General features: G+C 40.0%; 1 long non-coding RNA gene across 1 annotated transcript in view; it reads left to right on the plus strand.

The window, feature by feature from the left end:
• LOC139759166 (uncharacterized) overlaps nucleotides 1–14,461 on the plus strand; it is a 287,348-nt gene that overhangs the window by 53,454 nt on the left and 219,433 nt on the right. The gene's annotated exons all lie outside the window — the stretch shown is intronic.

The following is a 14,461-nucleotide window of genomic DNA, read 5'->3' on the forward strand; positions in this document are numbered from 1 at the left end:
CTCTTTTCTGTTTTTCATTCTGTCGTCAACGTTTCCTTTTTATTTCGACTTTATTTTTTTTTTGCCATGAATATTTATTATCGCTGAGGTCGCAGTGAGTGAGACTAGAATGCGACTTGGCACGTGAAGAAAATAATTACATGAAGAAAAATCATATTAAGAAATGTTACAATAAGAAAAATAATATTAAGAAAAATTACATTAAGAAAAATTACATCAAGAAAAATTACATTATGAAAAATCACTAAGAAAGATTACATTAAGAAAAATGACATTAAGAAAAATTGCATTATGAAAAATCACATTAAGAAAGATTACATTAAGAAAAGTAACATTATGAAAAGTTACATTGAGAGAAATTATATTATGAAATCCCGTCGTCATTCTGGTCCTGCTGGAGACATATAACGTGCTGACGAAAACCAATCGAAAGATGACTCTTCCTGTCGTGATAAGGAAGTGACGTGGCCGATGTTGTATTTCTGCTGCTGTTGTATTTGCTACTCGGTGTATTTCTGCCGCTGTATTTCCAGCGATGTTTTCTCCTCCGCTCTGGTGTAGCAAGTTTATAAAACATGTTTGTATCGTCGCTCACAAATGATAGATAATAACAATAATGACAATAATAATGATAATATAATGATTAATATCATTAATATTATTGCTGCTGTTATTATTATTGTCATTATTATTATTGTTATTATTATTATTATTATCATTATTATTATTATTATTATGGTAATGAATGAATGGATTCATTGTAAAAGTACTTATTTCGGATAACAAAACAGTCGTGTTGACAAACATGCACATTCAAGAAATTACGGAAGATGTAGTAAATATACAAACGACATCTATATGATTTTGAATCCTCATCTCTCCACTTACCGTTTCTTGAATGAGCAGTAACTAAGATAGATGCTCTCTATTGGAAGTTAGAAATATAATGTCTCAAGTCGATAGATGGTTGTTATCATAAGTTAGATACATAATTTCTTGAGACTGGTTTGTTTGTCCAGTTAAACGAAGACAGCTTTTTTATGTGGTCGTCTGGGTGAAGTACACACAGCAGGACGGTGGAGGAGGAAGGCCTATATAGAGCGGTACACGGGACACAGACGGGGGAGGAGGTTGACGGGTGGGACGGTCGAAGTGGGTTGCAGAGACGCCACTCTTGTTTACCGTCCGGCATCGTAATCTGGGCAGTTTGATTAAACGCCGTACATGTACTAGGGCAAGGGTTAATCATTACTGATTAATGTTGTTTATTCGGTTATAAGCCAAGCAGTCTCGGCGACTGGTAAATTAGTTATAAACATCACAGTTTGTATCAGGCTAACTTTAATTTCTCGTATTTTACACTTTGTAATAAGTTTACGTGTAAACTAATAGGAGCTATGTATGTTATGTTGTCCAGACAAAGGTGAATGGCTCTGCTCATTATTTTCACCTCACCCAGATACCGAAAAACCTTCCCCAGATACGTTAGAAACCTTCATATGAGATCGGATACCATCATGTATCTGTCAAGGGAAGGGCCCCACCTGCTCCTTCAGTGGGAGGACAGGCTGGTGGGACGGAGACATAACGAGAGTTTGAAGGGGTGTTGGTGAACGGCGCGTGTTTTGCCGTTCCATCCTCCCCCCTCCACCTCTGCAGTGTTTTCAGGTAGTTTGTGTAATGTTACTAATGGAGACGGAATGGCGTATCCGCTGATGATGACATTTGCCGTGGCTTTTGTGATAGCGAAACCCGGTCTTGTTTACTTCCTCATGAGTGGAGAGAGATAGAGAAAGGGTAGCGTTCTTGTAGGCCCTCAGCCTACACCATATTCACGTAAGATGTGTATCTTTTATTGTCTCGCTGAGAGAGCGTGATAGGCTAATAAACTACGGGTGTTTACATCATGCGTCACCAACCACATTTGATGTGATACCCTTGAGGAAAAAGAAGACGATTTCTTCGTGTAAAATCTTCTTGTGAATTTACGAACTTTTTTCTGGCCTACAAGTGTGTTCGTCAACACGTAGTCTGACAGTAGTGGACTTTCAGTTAATTCTTACTCCCACGAGCACGACAGCAGATCCTTGAGCACGATGGTACGATCCTTGAGCACCAGGTTATGATCCTTGAGCACGATGGTACGATCCTTGAGCACCAGGGTATGATCCTTGAGCACGATGGTACGATCCTTGAGCACCAGGGTATGATCCTTGAGCACGAGGGTACGACCCTTGAGCACCAGGGTATGATCCTTGAGCACGAGGGTACGACCCTTGAGCACGAGGGAACGATCCTTGAGCACGAGGGTACGACCCTTGAACACGAGGGTATGATCCTTGATCACAACTGTACGATCCTTGAGCACGACGACACGATCCTTGAGCACGAGGGTATGACCCTTGAGCACGAGGGTACGACCCTTGAGCACAAGGGTATGACCCTTGAGCACGAGGGTACGACCCTTGAACACGACGGTACAATCCTTGCGCACGGCGGTACGACCCTTGAGCACGAGGGTACGATCCTTGAGCACGACGGTACGACCCTTGAGCACGAGGGTGCGACCCTTGAGCAAGCAAAATGATACGATCCTTAAATACGACGATACCCCCTTTGAGCATGACAGTGCGACCCTTGAGGACGGAAGTACCACCCTTGAGTATGTTGGCCTGGGGCCTTAGACCTAACCTAGCCCCTCAGGGTCAGGGCTGAGGTCACGACGTCATGCCCAAGGGACGCACTCTCGTTGCTCAGGAGTAGTAACGTCGGTCTTAAAGATCGCGTTATCCTGCTCAAGGATCATACCGTCGTGCTCAAGGATCATACCGTCGTGCTCAAGGATCATACCGTCGTGCTCAAGGATCACACCATCGTGCTCAAGGATCATACCGTCGTGCTCAAGGATCATACCGTCGTGCTCAAGGATCATACCGTCGTGCTCAAGGATCATACCGTCGTGCTCAAGGATCATACCGTCGTGCTCAAGGATCATACCGTCGTGCTCAAGGATCATACCGTCGTGCTCAAGGATCATACCCTGGTGCTCAAGGATCGTACCATCGTGCTCAAGGATCATACCATCATGCTCAAGGATCATACCGTCGTGCTCAAGGATCATACCGTCGTGCTCAAGGATCATACCGTCGTGCTCAAGGATCATACCGTCGTGCTCAAGGATCATACCATCATGCTCAAGGATCATACCGTCGTGCTCAAGGATCATACCGTCGTGCTCAAGGATCATACCGTCGTGCTCAAGGTTCATGCCATCATGCTCAAGGTTCATGCCATCATGCTCAAGGTTCATGCCATCATGCTCAAGGTTCATGCCATCATGCTCAAGGTTCATGCCATCATGCTCAAGGTTCATGCCATCATGCTCAAGGTTCATACCATCGTGCTCAAGGATCACACCATCATGCTCAAGGATCATACCGTCGTGCTCAAGGATCATACCCTGGTGCTCAAGGATCGTACCATCGTGCTCAAGGATCTGCTGTCGTGCTCAAGGATCGTGCCGTCGTGCTCAAGGATCGTGCCGTTGTGGTCAAGGGTCGTACCGTTGTGCTCAAGGATCGCACCGTTGTGCTCAGGGGATTAAGAAGTAAAGACGAAGCTCCACTGTTGTAAGACCAGGTGTTTACAAACACACTTGTGGGCCAGGGATATGTTTGGGAATTCACTTGAAATATTTTTATAAAGAGTTTCACTCTGTAGTATTAGTATTAGTAATGATATTTATAACAATATATTAACCATAAAGACAATACACACAATTTCACTGTGTAGTATTAGTATTCGTAATGATATTTATAACAATATATTAACCATAAAGAATATATTAACCATAAAGACAGTATCTAAGAATTTCACTCTAGTATTACAATCAGTAATGATGATTATGATAATTTATTAACCATACAGACAATACCCACACAAAACAGTGTGAGCACGGGAACACAACATAGTGGATCGGCCCCATTCTTTGTATCAATTTTTGTAGGGACTCATTTATTTCGCTGTGCCTGTCATACATTAGGGAACTATGCCCCGTAATCTACAACTGCCTGTCCATGATTTAGGTAAGGCGTATCGTATCACGATCGTAGCCCAATGACGTCATATATTTTCTGTATGGAAGGTTCTCATTGTTTGATATTCAAGTAGAACAGTGGTACACAAACAGCACCAGGTCGTTGGCTTCCCTTCAGGGCTGTTTGCTGTGGTGGACACATAGTGCTTAGTGTGGTATGAGTAGAAAAGCAAACACAAGACGTAACGAGAAATACCAGCAGACTTTATATTTAACTAAGGAGGCTCAAATAATGTGACGTGTAGACCTGAGGCTAAAGTACTTGTCAGGTGTTCTTGAACGTAACTACAGTGTTGCTCTCTGAATATATATATATATATATATATATATATATATATATATATATATATATATATATATATAGATAGATAGATAGATAGATAGATAGATAGATGATAGGTAGGTAGATAGATACATAGATAGGGAGAGGGAGAGAGTCTCAATCATCCATCCACTGTGCACACCTTCCAACACTGACCATACATAACCACAGACAAACACCGGTGGTGAATGACATAACCCGGTTGCCGCGCTTACAACCATGAGACGTATCTCGGATCGCAAGTGACGTGTTAGAAAAAAAAGCATGCAATTAGATACATAAAACACACACACACACACACACACACACACACACACACACACATAAAAAGCTTAACAGACATACAGGTCCAAATACAAGGAAGATTTCTGACATATATATTATGTAATCACCCAAATGGGCAAACGCAAGAACAGCTCGGTAACACACACACACACACACACACACACACATCCGGGTTTGATCCACGCACCTCATGGCATGCATAAAGCACAAAACACTTGCAGTTAGTTATAAGGACGAAGAGATTATATCGGCGATATTGAGAGATGGATCTCGGCGGACTTGTTTTGGGATCTTGAAATATTTGTGTTGTAATATGACGAGCCGTGTTGTGTGAGGGAGGGAGGGAGGAGATGGTGGGAGATATATTCCTGGCTTGCTCTGTGATGGTGTGGCTTGTGGTGTTCTACGCTGCCACAGCCATGATCCTGAGGGTTCCTCCGCACGTGATTTGTGTATCTTTCAAACCTATGGTGATGAGGGATTATGTATGAAGACGTGAGGTGTCTTGGTGTCTTGCACGTACCAAGCTCTGTGGGCGTTGGACGTTGTTTTTTCAATCAGGTTTAGGATTGTGTGTGTGTGTGTGTTCCGCTCGCTCGTGTTGTTCAAGCAATACGGGTTTGTTATTGCTAATATGTTTGGTTAATGTTTTTGAGGTATTTTGTTTATTTAGCTTTGGATTTGTTCATTTTCTTAAGATTTTCTTTTTTTTCGACTGCAGTTCCTATGATGATGCTGATGGTAAGTGTTTTTGTTGAGCGATGGTAAAACTTTTTTTTGTTATGGGTTAGAACTTGGATTTGGTCTGATTATGTTCCTCCAGAACCCCTTATTCCAAGGGTTCCTGCAGCTTCAAGGCTGCACTACTTCAGGTAAGAGGGAAAGTGTGTGTGTATGTGTGAGAGAGAGAGAGAGAGAGAGAGAGAGAGAGAGAGAGAGAGAGAGAGAGAGAGAGAGAACTCTTAGTAATATTTGCTGGTAGAAAATTGAGGAATGATTGGTCTCTGACGCTATGCAGAGATAAACGAAATTGTGCTCTAATTACATACCGATTTGAAGCAAGATACATCTAAATTTGAATGATTTGCTGTCGATATGCTGGTGGGTATAAAATGTATGCTAATTAGATGTTGATATCCAGTAAATGTATGTATGAAAAATAGGTATTTGACCGGTACTTTGTTTTTTAACTTATTTGATGACGTATATCACCTGCCTATTGTATTATCAACTTGGAGTGCGTGTGTGTGTGTGTGTGTGTGTGTGTGAGAGTGTGTAACATTATTTTTGTGGTACGGGGAGAGAGAATGTTACACGTGTGTGGATGTTTGTTACTGCTTTTGCTGTCAGAATCGTACGTTGAGTTAATAGTTGATGTGAAATATTCCTTTTGCTATTCACTCTATTTCGATATTTGTATTTAGTGGTTATGTAACGTTTACCACACCTGTGAACTATCTATCGATCTTGTGAGATAATTGTGTGTCATTTTTTTTGATGGATTAGGGATTTGTTGTGATATGAATTAATGCCTTTGTGAAGTACTGGTGTCTCAATTTGCGCGATATATATATATATATATATATATATATATATATATATATATATATATATATATATATATATATATATATATATATATATATGCATACAAGTTCCTTGTTTGCAAGAGTCGGCCGTTGTCAGTTGTGTTCTCAGTGTTGTAGATGACTGAAGTTATGAGTTACTGCTTTCTTTATATGTTACTGGTCTTTTGAGCTCATGATGTAAAGTGCTAAATTGTGAGTTGATGCTGTGGGCTACTTATAAGTTGCTGTCGGTATGCGTAAGTTTATGGTGTTATAAGTCAGTGGTGCTGGCACTTTACTGATGTTATGAGCTGCTTATATTATGAGTTAAGGCCGTTTTAAGTTCCCGGTGCTTTGAGTTTATAGTTTCATCATTCTGTAGGGTAAAGTTTTGAGTCGCCGATGGTGGTAGTGATGTTTGAGCTGCGGCTGCTGTGAGTTCCTGTTTCGTAATATGATAGTGTTGTGAGTCGCGCTGAATCTAAGCTTCTATGAGATTCTAGTGAAGCTTCTGTTATTTACCGGTAGTGGAGCACTAAGCTTCTGGAGGTAGTCACGTTTGGAAGTACTTACTGGCGGTCGTGCGTAGGAGGACACGGGAGGGGCAGATAACAGGAGATTTGATAGTCCAATATTGATGTTATCTGCAGAGATAATCTTATTTGTGGTCGAAAGAAAAGAAGAAAAAGGATGATAAAGGAGATTGGCTCATTCTCAACCAACCGACCCCTCCCTCCGGCTCACTGCACCCGGCAGGAGGAAGGCTGAAAAAGACCATCAAGTAGTATAAAGATGTGGTATACTGCCGTGGTAATTCCATAGGAAAGTGTGAACGAGTAAACCGTACTCCTCCCGGGACTGAACTGTGGAAAAGAAGCTCATCGTTTAAGATATAGATTTTCATTTAGTTTTTTTTTTTTTTTTCTCTCCTGTGAGGGGAGTGTATACTGTCTACATCTGGTTATGTGTCTGTTTAAATCTAGTTTGAAGGCTTCGATGATCTCAGCATTTGCTGCATCTTGTGGTAGTTTGCTGAACTGTTTTAGAACTCTGCAGCTGAAAAGACTTTTGCCCATGTTGCTTCTTCCTTTTGGAAAGGAGGAGGGTTGATAAAGCTGACACTGAGAGAGAGGGAGGGAGAGTGATGGTAACGCTGACAATGTGAGGTAGGGAGGGAGGGAGATGGTAACGCTGACACTGTGACGTGGAGAGGGAGGGAGATGGTAACGTTGACGCTGTGAGGTAGGGAGGGAGGGAGATGGTAACGTTGACGCTGTGAGGTAGGGAGGGAGAGTGATGGTAACGCTGACACCGTGAGGTAGGGAGGGAGAGTGATGGTAACGCTGACACTGTAAGGGAGGGAGGGAGATGGTACCACTGACACCGTGAGGTAGGGAGGGAGAGTGATGGTAACGCTGACACTGTGAGGGAGGGAGGGAGAGAGAGGGATGGTGATGCAGGCAGTCTCGGAGGGAAGCAGGAGGAGGGTGAGGTATGGTGATGTCTTCAGTTACCACCGTTATGGAGACTTTGTGTTGTACGTTACTGTTTCACGGTGGTCGAGCAATACGCTTATGCAGTGGTAATGCTGCTGAGAGTTGTGAGCACTGTTGTAGATTTTTTGCTGGTGTGGTAAGTTGCTGTCTGTTTTGTGTATTGCTAGGGTTGAGAGCTAGTGTTGTATTTAGTTGTTGTTGATGACGTAAGTTAGCCGTTATGATATGATGTAGTTGTGAGTTCTTGTTGTTATGGGTAGGTTGGTATCGTGTGATTGTAGTTTTGTAGACTATGGTTGTTAATTTGATACGTAGATGTGAATTGTTGATGGATAGAATAAGTTTTTTGTAAGATACATGTGTTGCTTGTAGGTTATATTAGGTGTAGATGTTGTTTGTTGGTCGTTAGGTATATGTGTTGTTTGTTAGTTAGTATGTATGTGTTGTGTATTGGTCTTCAACAAGAGTGTGTGTTTCTGGTTATGAAGTGTATGTGTTGTATGTTGGTCTTTAGGTACATGTGTTGTTTGTTGTTCATAAGCTTCATGTGTTGTCTAATTATCATTAGGTTTATGTGTTGTGTGTAGGGTGTTAAGTTTACATGCTTGTTGGTTATTTCATGTATATGTTGTTTGTGGGTTATTAGATGTACGTATTGTTTGTTGGTTATAAGGTGTATGTGTTGTTTAATGGTCTTTAAGTGTATGTTGTTTGCTTGTTACTAGCTGTATTTGTTGTTTCTTGGTCGTTAGACGTTTGTGTATTGGTTGTCAGATGCATGTATCGTTTGTTGATCATTCCGTGTGCGTTAATTTCATGGCTATTAGTTGTATGTTGTTTCTTTGTTAGTAGTTGTGTTTTTTGTTGGTTATGAGGTGTATGTGTTGCTTGTTGGGTCATAAGATGTATGTGTTGTTTGTTTGTTGTTAGTTGTATGTGTTGCTTCTCCTGGTCATCAGACGTATGTGTTGTTTGTTGGCATGTCTTGTTTGTAGGTTGTTGTATGTATTGGTTTTGGGGCGTTTGGAGTATGTTTTGTTTGTTAGTGAGAGAGAGAGAGAGAGAGAGAGAGAGAGAGAGAGAGAGAGAGAGAGAGAGAGAGAGAGAGAGAGAGAGAGTTGCTTTCAGGTCATCAGGTGAATCCATATTGTCTATTTGTCTGGAGGTGCATCGTGTTGTTTGTTGTTGTTGTTGTTGTTGAGGAGGAGGTGGTGGCGGTTGGGCGGGCGGGTGTTGGTGGTGGTGTCACGGTGTGCAGTAATCGTGAGGCGACTGGTGTTGTGGCCAGAAGAATCTGCGAGAAGCATGTGTAAGAATACAAGGCAGTGTAGAATTTTACGTAACAACAGGTTGTTCGTCGACTGTGCGAAGCTATTCTCTTACCTAAGGAAAACTGGTTTATTCTCAACGTTCCTCTATTCATTTATTTCGTAATATTATCTATTTCTTCTGATGGTGTTTCGTGTTTTATTCAAAAGTTGTTCTATAGATGCAGATGTGTTATGACTAAAATGTACCTGGGGTTGAGTGTATTTTACGTTAAGGCTGATTCTGTTAAGGGAATTGATATAAGAGATATGACGTTCAGTTCCTACTAGAATGATATTCATGTCATTTCTTTTGTTTCTGTTTATAACAAGAACAAGATTAGATTTCCTTAATCGTATCTCATGACGGATTACCTAAAACTTATCATTTATGGATACCTGGAACGTTACTACTGTGTATTGTTATAAGAACAATTTTACGCAGAAGGAAAGAGTTAAAGTATTCTACTCAGAATCACCTTAAATTAAGGGATGCAGATTAAGAAAAAAGAAAATGTCTCGAAATTTCACCGTGTTCTTGGCCACACATTTTAAGGCCGCTTATAATGGAGTGTCAAAGATAGTAGACGTGACGCCTAGGAGACGTGGGACCACCCGCGCACTCTCTCTCTCTCTCTCTCTCTCTCTCTCTCTCTCTCTCTCTCTCTCTCTCTCTCTCATGGCTTCAGTGTTCTAGTGCTTCCTTTTGATTTACATCTTTGGATGTCTTAAACGTCTACACATGGATTTTACAAGAGCCACTTGCACTTAAAGCTATGTATTTTAGTTGTGATTCGCTAGACCATCATAGAAAATAAGAAATATTACGAGTGAAAAAAAAAATGGGGTTTAATCTTCCCACCGTAGATGCAAAAGAGCATTTTTTTCTTCTGATTTTTCCTGGTGAGAAGGAAAATATCAATGTTTTCCAAGCGCCGTTGTGCTTCCTTCTAGTTGTCTCATAGCTGAGGACGAAGATGGGAGTCATAGAACGCTACCAGGCAGCACTCCATCAATCCTGGCTAATTACAGAATGCTAAACAGTCCTTGACAAAGGAGGGCGAATCCAGGGGAGGGAGGAGAGAGAGAGAGAAAGCATCCTTTCCTTGTTTTCGTTCAGCCTCGCCAGTTCAAAAGAATACAAAAAAAAAAAAAAAAAGCAATGGCGTTTTCTATAATCTGTCTATTCATTAACCTAACTGTCTTAGGAAGGTGTTAAAAAAAAGAAGAAAAAAAGAAGAACGAGCACGTGAGGTGGAGGTTTGTGAGGCGGAGTCCAGGCATTGGGTTACGGTCGGGGCAGAGGTGTGAAGAGGAATGCAAGCTGGAGAAACCTGAAACCTGTTGTGTCACCCAGAGCGAAACTTGCCGACTTGATGCCGCCTCCACTCGCCCCCCACCCCTTTTTTTTTTCCTGGATTGTATCGACCCTTGCCACGCTTTTACGTGTTCCCGTGGCTTTCTTACATTTCGGACATGATGGGCGAGACGTGAAGTACAGTGAATTGCGTAAAGATAATGAATAAACGGACAAAGTTCCAACGTTCCCCGGCCGACTCAGGCCTGCCGCTGGTAATGTGATATGTGCTGCCATCTTGCCCTGCCAGTCCGCACTAACACCTGACAAGCCACTTCCCCCAGCCTTACCTGGCCAATCGCAGTTCATCTGGCCGCTCAAAATGCGCCCATATAGGACCACACCTCAAAGGTTAATTCATTATGTAGGTAGCGAGGTAGATACGCCTCTGTGAGCAGCGGTCGCCGTAAGTATCAGTTTTCCTTGTCCCCAGACATCTCCTACGCTCTTTTGCTACTGGTTTGTTATTGAGGGATTACCCACAAACAGCTGATCGTGCATGCACCTCTGTTGCGCAGGTACACCACACACCTGGCTCATTGCTACGGAATGTACCGTCACGTACCTGTAGGTACAACAATACCCAATAGGTACGGCCAAGTACGTGACTGAAGGTGTATGATGAAAATAGGACGGCGTGTGCCCACAAAGGTCCTCCTCACCAGAAGAAAGTGCTTAGCTCTCTAGTCGAGGCCATGCGTAAGGTCCAGAGTCATATCCATATACTATAAGATGTCACATTAGCTTTATTCACTGCAGGAAATTACGAATGAATATCAGGGTACCTGGTTTTGTTTTCGTCGAATTTATAGTATGTATTTTCTCTTGTTAATTATCCAACAACCAGTTTCTAGGAAAGAGCCCGTTTGCTACCCACGACCTCACTCTCTAAGAGCCTAGAGGCTGCGCTGCTTACAGTGGCGTGGAAATGATGACTCCTTTGGAGTGGGTTCTTTGATGGGACAGCACCTCCCAGTGATTCAGCCTAGCTGAAGCAACTTTATACTCGCTCTGCAACCTCAGTTAGGTGTAGCCCGATATATATATATATATATATATATATATATATATATATATATATATATATATATATATATATATATGCACACACACACACACGCTCACACGCGAATCTCGCGATCCTGCGTTCGAACCCCGTTCATGGTAGCCGGCTTACGGCTAAACTAGCTTCTCATCCTGTACCCTGGGAGTGATGTATTAGGTGGATACCAGACGTAAGCTGGGATATACATATGTGTGTATAGATGTATTTAGATAGATTATAGACATTGTGATGATTCAATTATATAACCACAGAACCCCTTGTGCGAGCCTCTTGCAGCTCTCAAGACTGTGCTACAATCAGCAGCGGGGGAAATGATGGACTCAGTTTGAGAAGTTCGGTGACGCCAGACATTGTGATGTTTTATATATGTTTGCTGTTGTTTCCTGCGTTAGTGATATATTTTTTTCAGATTGTCTAATTTCTCTTTTTAAGTGGAAAAAGAGAAATTAGATTACTAAAGAAAAATATCAGAATATGATAATATATAAAAATCATCTGGTTATTTTGATAAAATACTTGTAGATGAACTACCATAATACGAAAATTATATATATATATATATATATATATATATATATATATATATATATATATATATATATATATATATATATCCTGGACCCCTTATCTAGGGCCTCTTGCAGTTTCAAGGACGTGCTACGCTCAATAGCAACGACTGGATGACCTTTGAAGTGAGTTCTTTGACGAAACTGGACATCATATTCGTCAGATGATGACACTTGTCCTCGCCAAAGGAGACTTTTCAGTCGTTTCACTTGCTTTTTGACCTCAAGCAGGAGTTCGTTAACACCTATATATACATATATATATATATATATATATATATATATATATATATATATATATATATATATATATATATATATATATATATATGTGTGTAGTGTGTGTGCCTGCATGAGGTTGTACCGAGATTGAGAAGTCATATCTGGCGAGTCTGTATCACTCAGTGGAAGATATTACAATGCCGATGAGGTACCCCTTTTTGTTCAAAGGATTTCCATCGTTTTCCCGCTACAGAATGTAGCGTTGCCTCGAAGATGCAGGAAGCCCTGTAAAAGCGGTTCTGGCGTTAATGATAGTAATAAAAGATAATATGAATAGTAATATTTTTGTGAGGTGAAAACCGGCCATATATATATATATATATATATATATATATATATATATATATATATATATATATATATATATATATATATGTATATATATATATATATATATATATATATATATATATATATATATATATATATATATATATATATCCATTCCTATACGTAGCTTCGTGGCGGCGCCCCACGCAGGAGCAAGGTAATAATGTAATCTGGAGCGAGGAGAACCTCAGCTAGATTGTGATGATGGTACAATCTCGCCGGAGATGACCACTCGCTTGCAGTGTTGGCGCTTGCTGGTAGTTGGGTAACGGATATATATATATATATATATATATATATATATATATATATATATATATATATATATATATATACCTCAAGACCGCTTTCCATGGGTTCATGCTCCTCAAGACTGCGCTACTTTCAGTAGCAGGGAATTATGGACTCCCAGCGATACACACTGTGCCTAGCTCAGGGTGACTTTTCACTCGCGGTGTTATGTAGATGGAGTCTGTTAACTCCAATATATATATATATATATATATATATATATATATATATATATATATATATATATATATATATATATATATACTATATCAGATCATGCTTTTACCATGATAGTACGTAGATTACGGGATCACCATAAAAACAGTATCTCTTAAGATCTGTATGTCTGACTGTATCAGCAACAGGCCGTTTATATACGGATTAGGCTTCGCACGTAGTGCAGGTTGGGAGGCAGGTGCGTTAAGCGGGGTTGGGGTGTGCGGTGGTCGGCGGCGGAGCGGCCGACCACCGCACCCTGCGGGATTAACACACCTTCTATGGTCTGGGAACCTTCTTAACCCCTACCGTGGTGGACTGTTGGTCCAGCCACGTCTACACGGTGAGGTAGGGTCCGGCATTAGCTGTCTGGGGCAGTCTTGACAAGGTGGGGTTATTGTGGTGGATGTTGTGTTCCTTCGTTGGTATAAAACTACTGCCGATCACACACACATATAGAAACATATATATGTTTGTAATTTTGTATTTTACTTTTTTTTTTCTCTTTATCTTTGAGATTGTACCGCACATCATGAAATTTGAGGTAATGCATGTTTTCATTCTACTCATAATTTTTATTTTTAATTTCTAATCGTATCAGAAAGTTGTATTTGAGTAACCGCCTTGCTAACCAGACCGTACTAATTCTTCATATACCTTATCACAGTGACATTAATTAATTTCAGAGGAATATTCCCACACTGTCATTCTTTTACTTTATTGTTTAATGTTTGTGAAATTTTATGATAATGGCTATTTTTTTTTCGATTTTGTAACTTCATTTAATCGGAAGAAAATAATGTACATGAATTTTTTTTCCGTTTAAAATTTTGAATGGAAATTATGATTATTAATCTTATTATCATTTATTATTATTCTTAACAATTATCATATTTTGTTGTCATTTTTCGTTGCTCTTATTAACATTTTGTTATTGTTACTATTGTAATTTAGCGTACTACAATTATCATTTCTATTATTATTATTATTATTGGAATTATTACTATTATTGATAATTTTAGTATTGTTTTTATCATTATTGTTATCATTATTATCATTATAGTATTATTATTATTATTATTATTATTATTATTATTATTATCTTTAACATTAGTGTGATTCTCACTCCTATAAATATAGATAACCCTGCACAATATATATATATATATATATATATATATATATATATATATATATATATATATATATATATATATATATAAAGACGGTTCTTTAGTCTAATATGAAGCAGACTTATGTTTTCTCCCCCACCCTTCCC

Source organism: Panulirus ornatus, chromosome 32, assembly GCF_036320965.1.
Source record: "Panulirus ornatus isolate Po-2019 chromosome 32, ASM3632096v1, whole genome shotgun sequence".
Taxonomy (NCBI): Eukaryota; Metazoa; Arthropoda; class Malacostraca; order Decapoda; family Palinuridae; genus Panulirus; species Panulirus ornatus.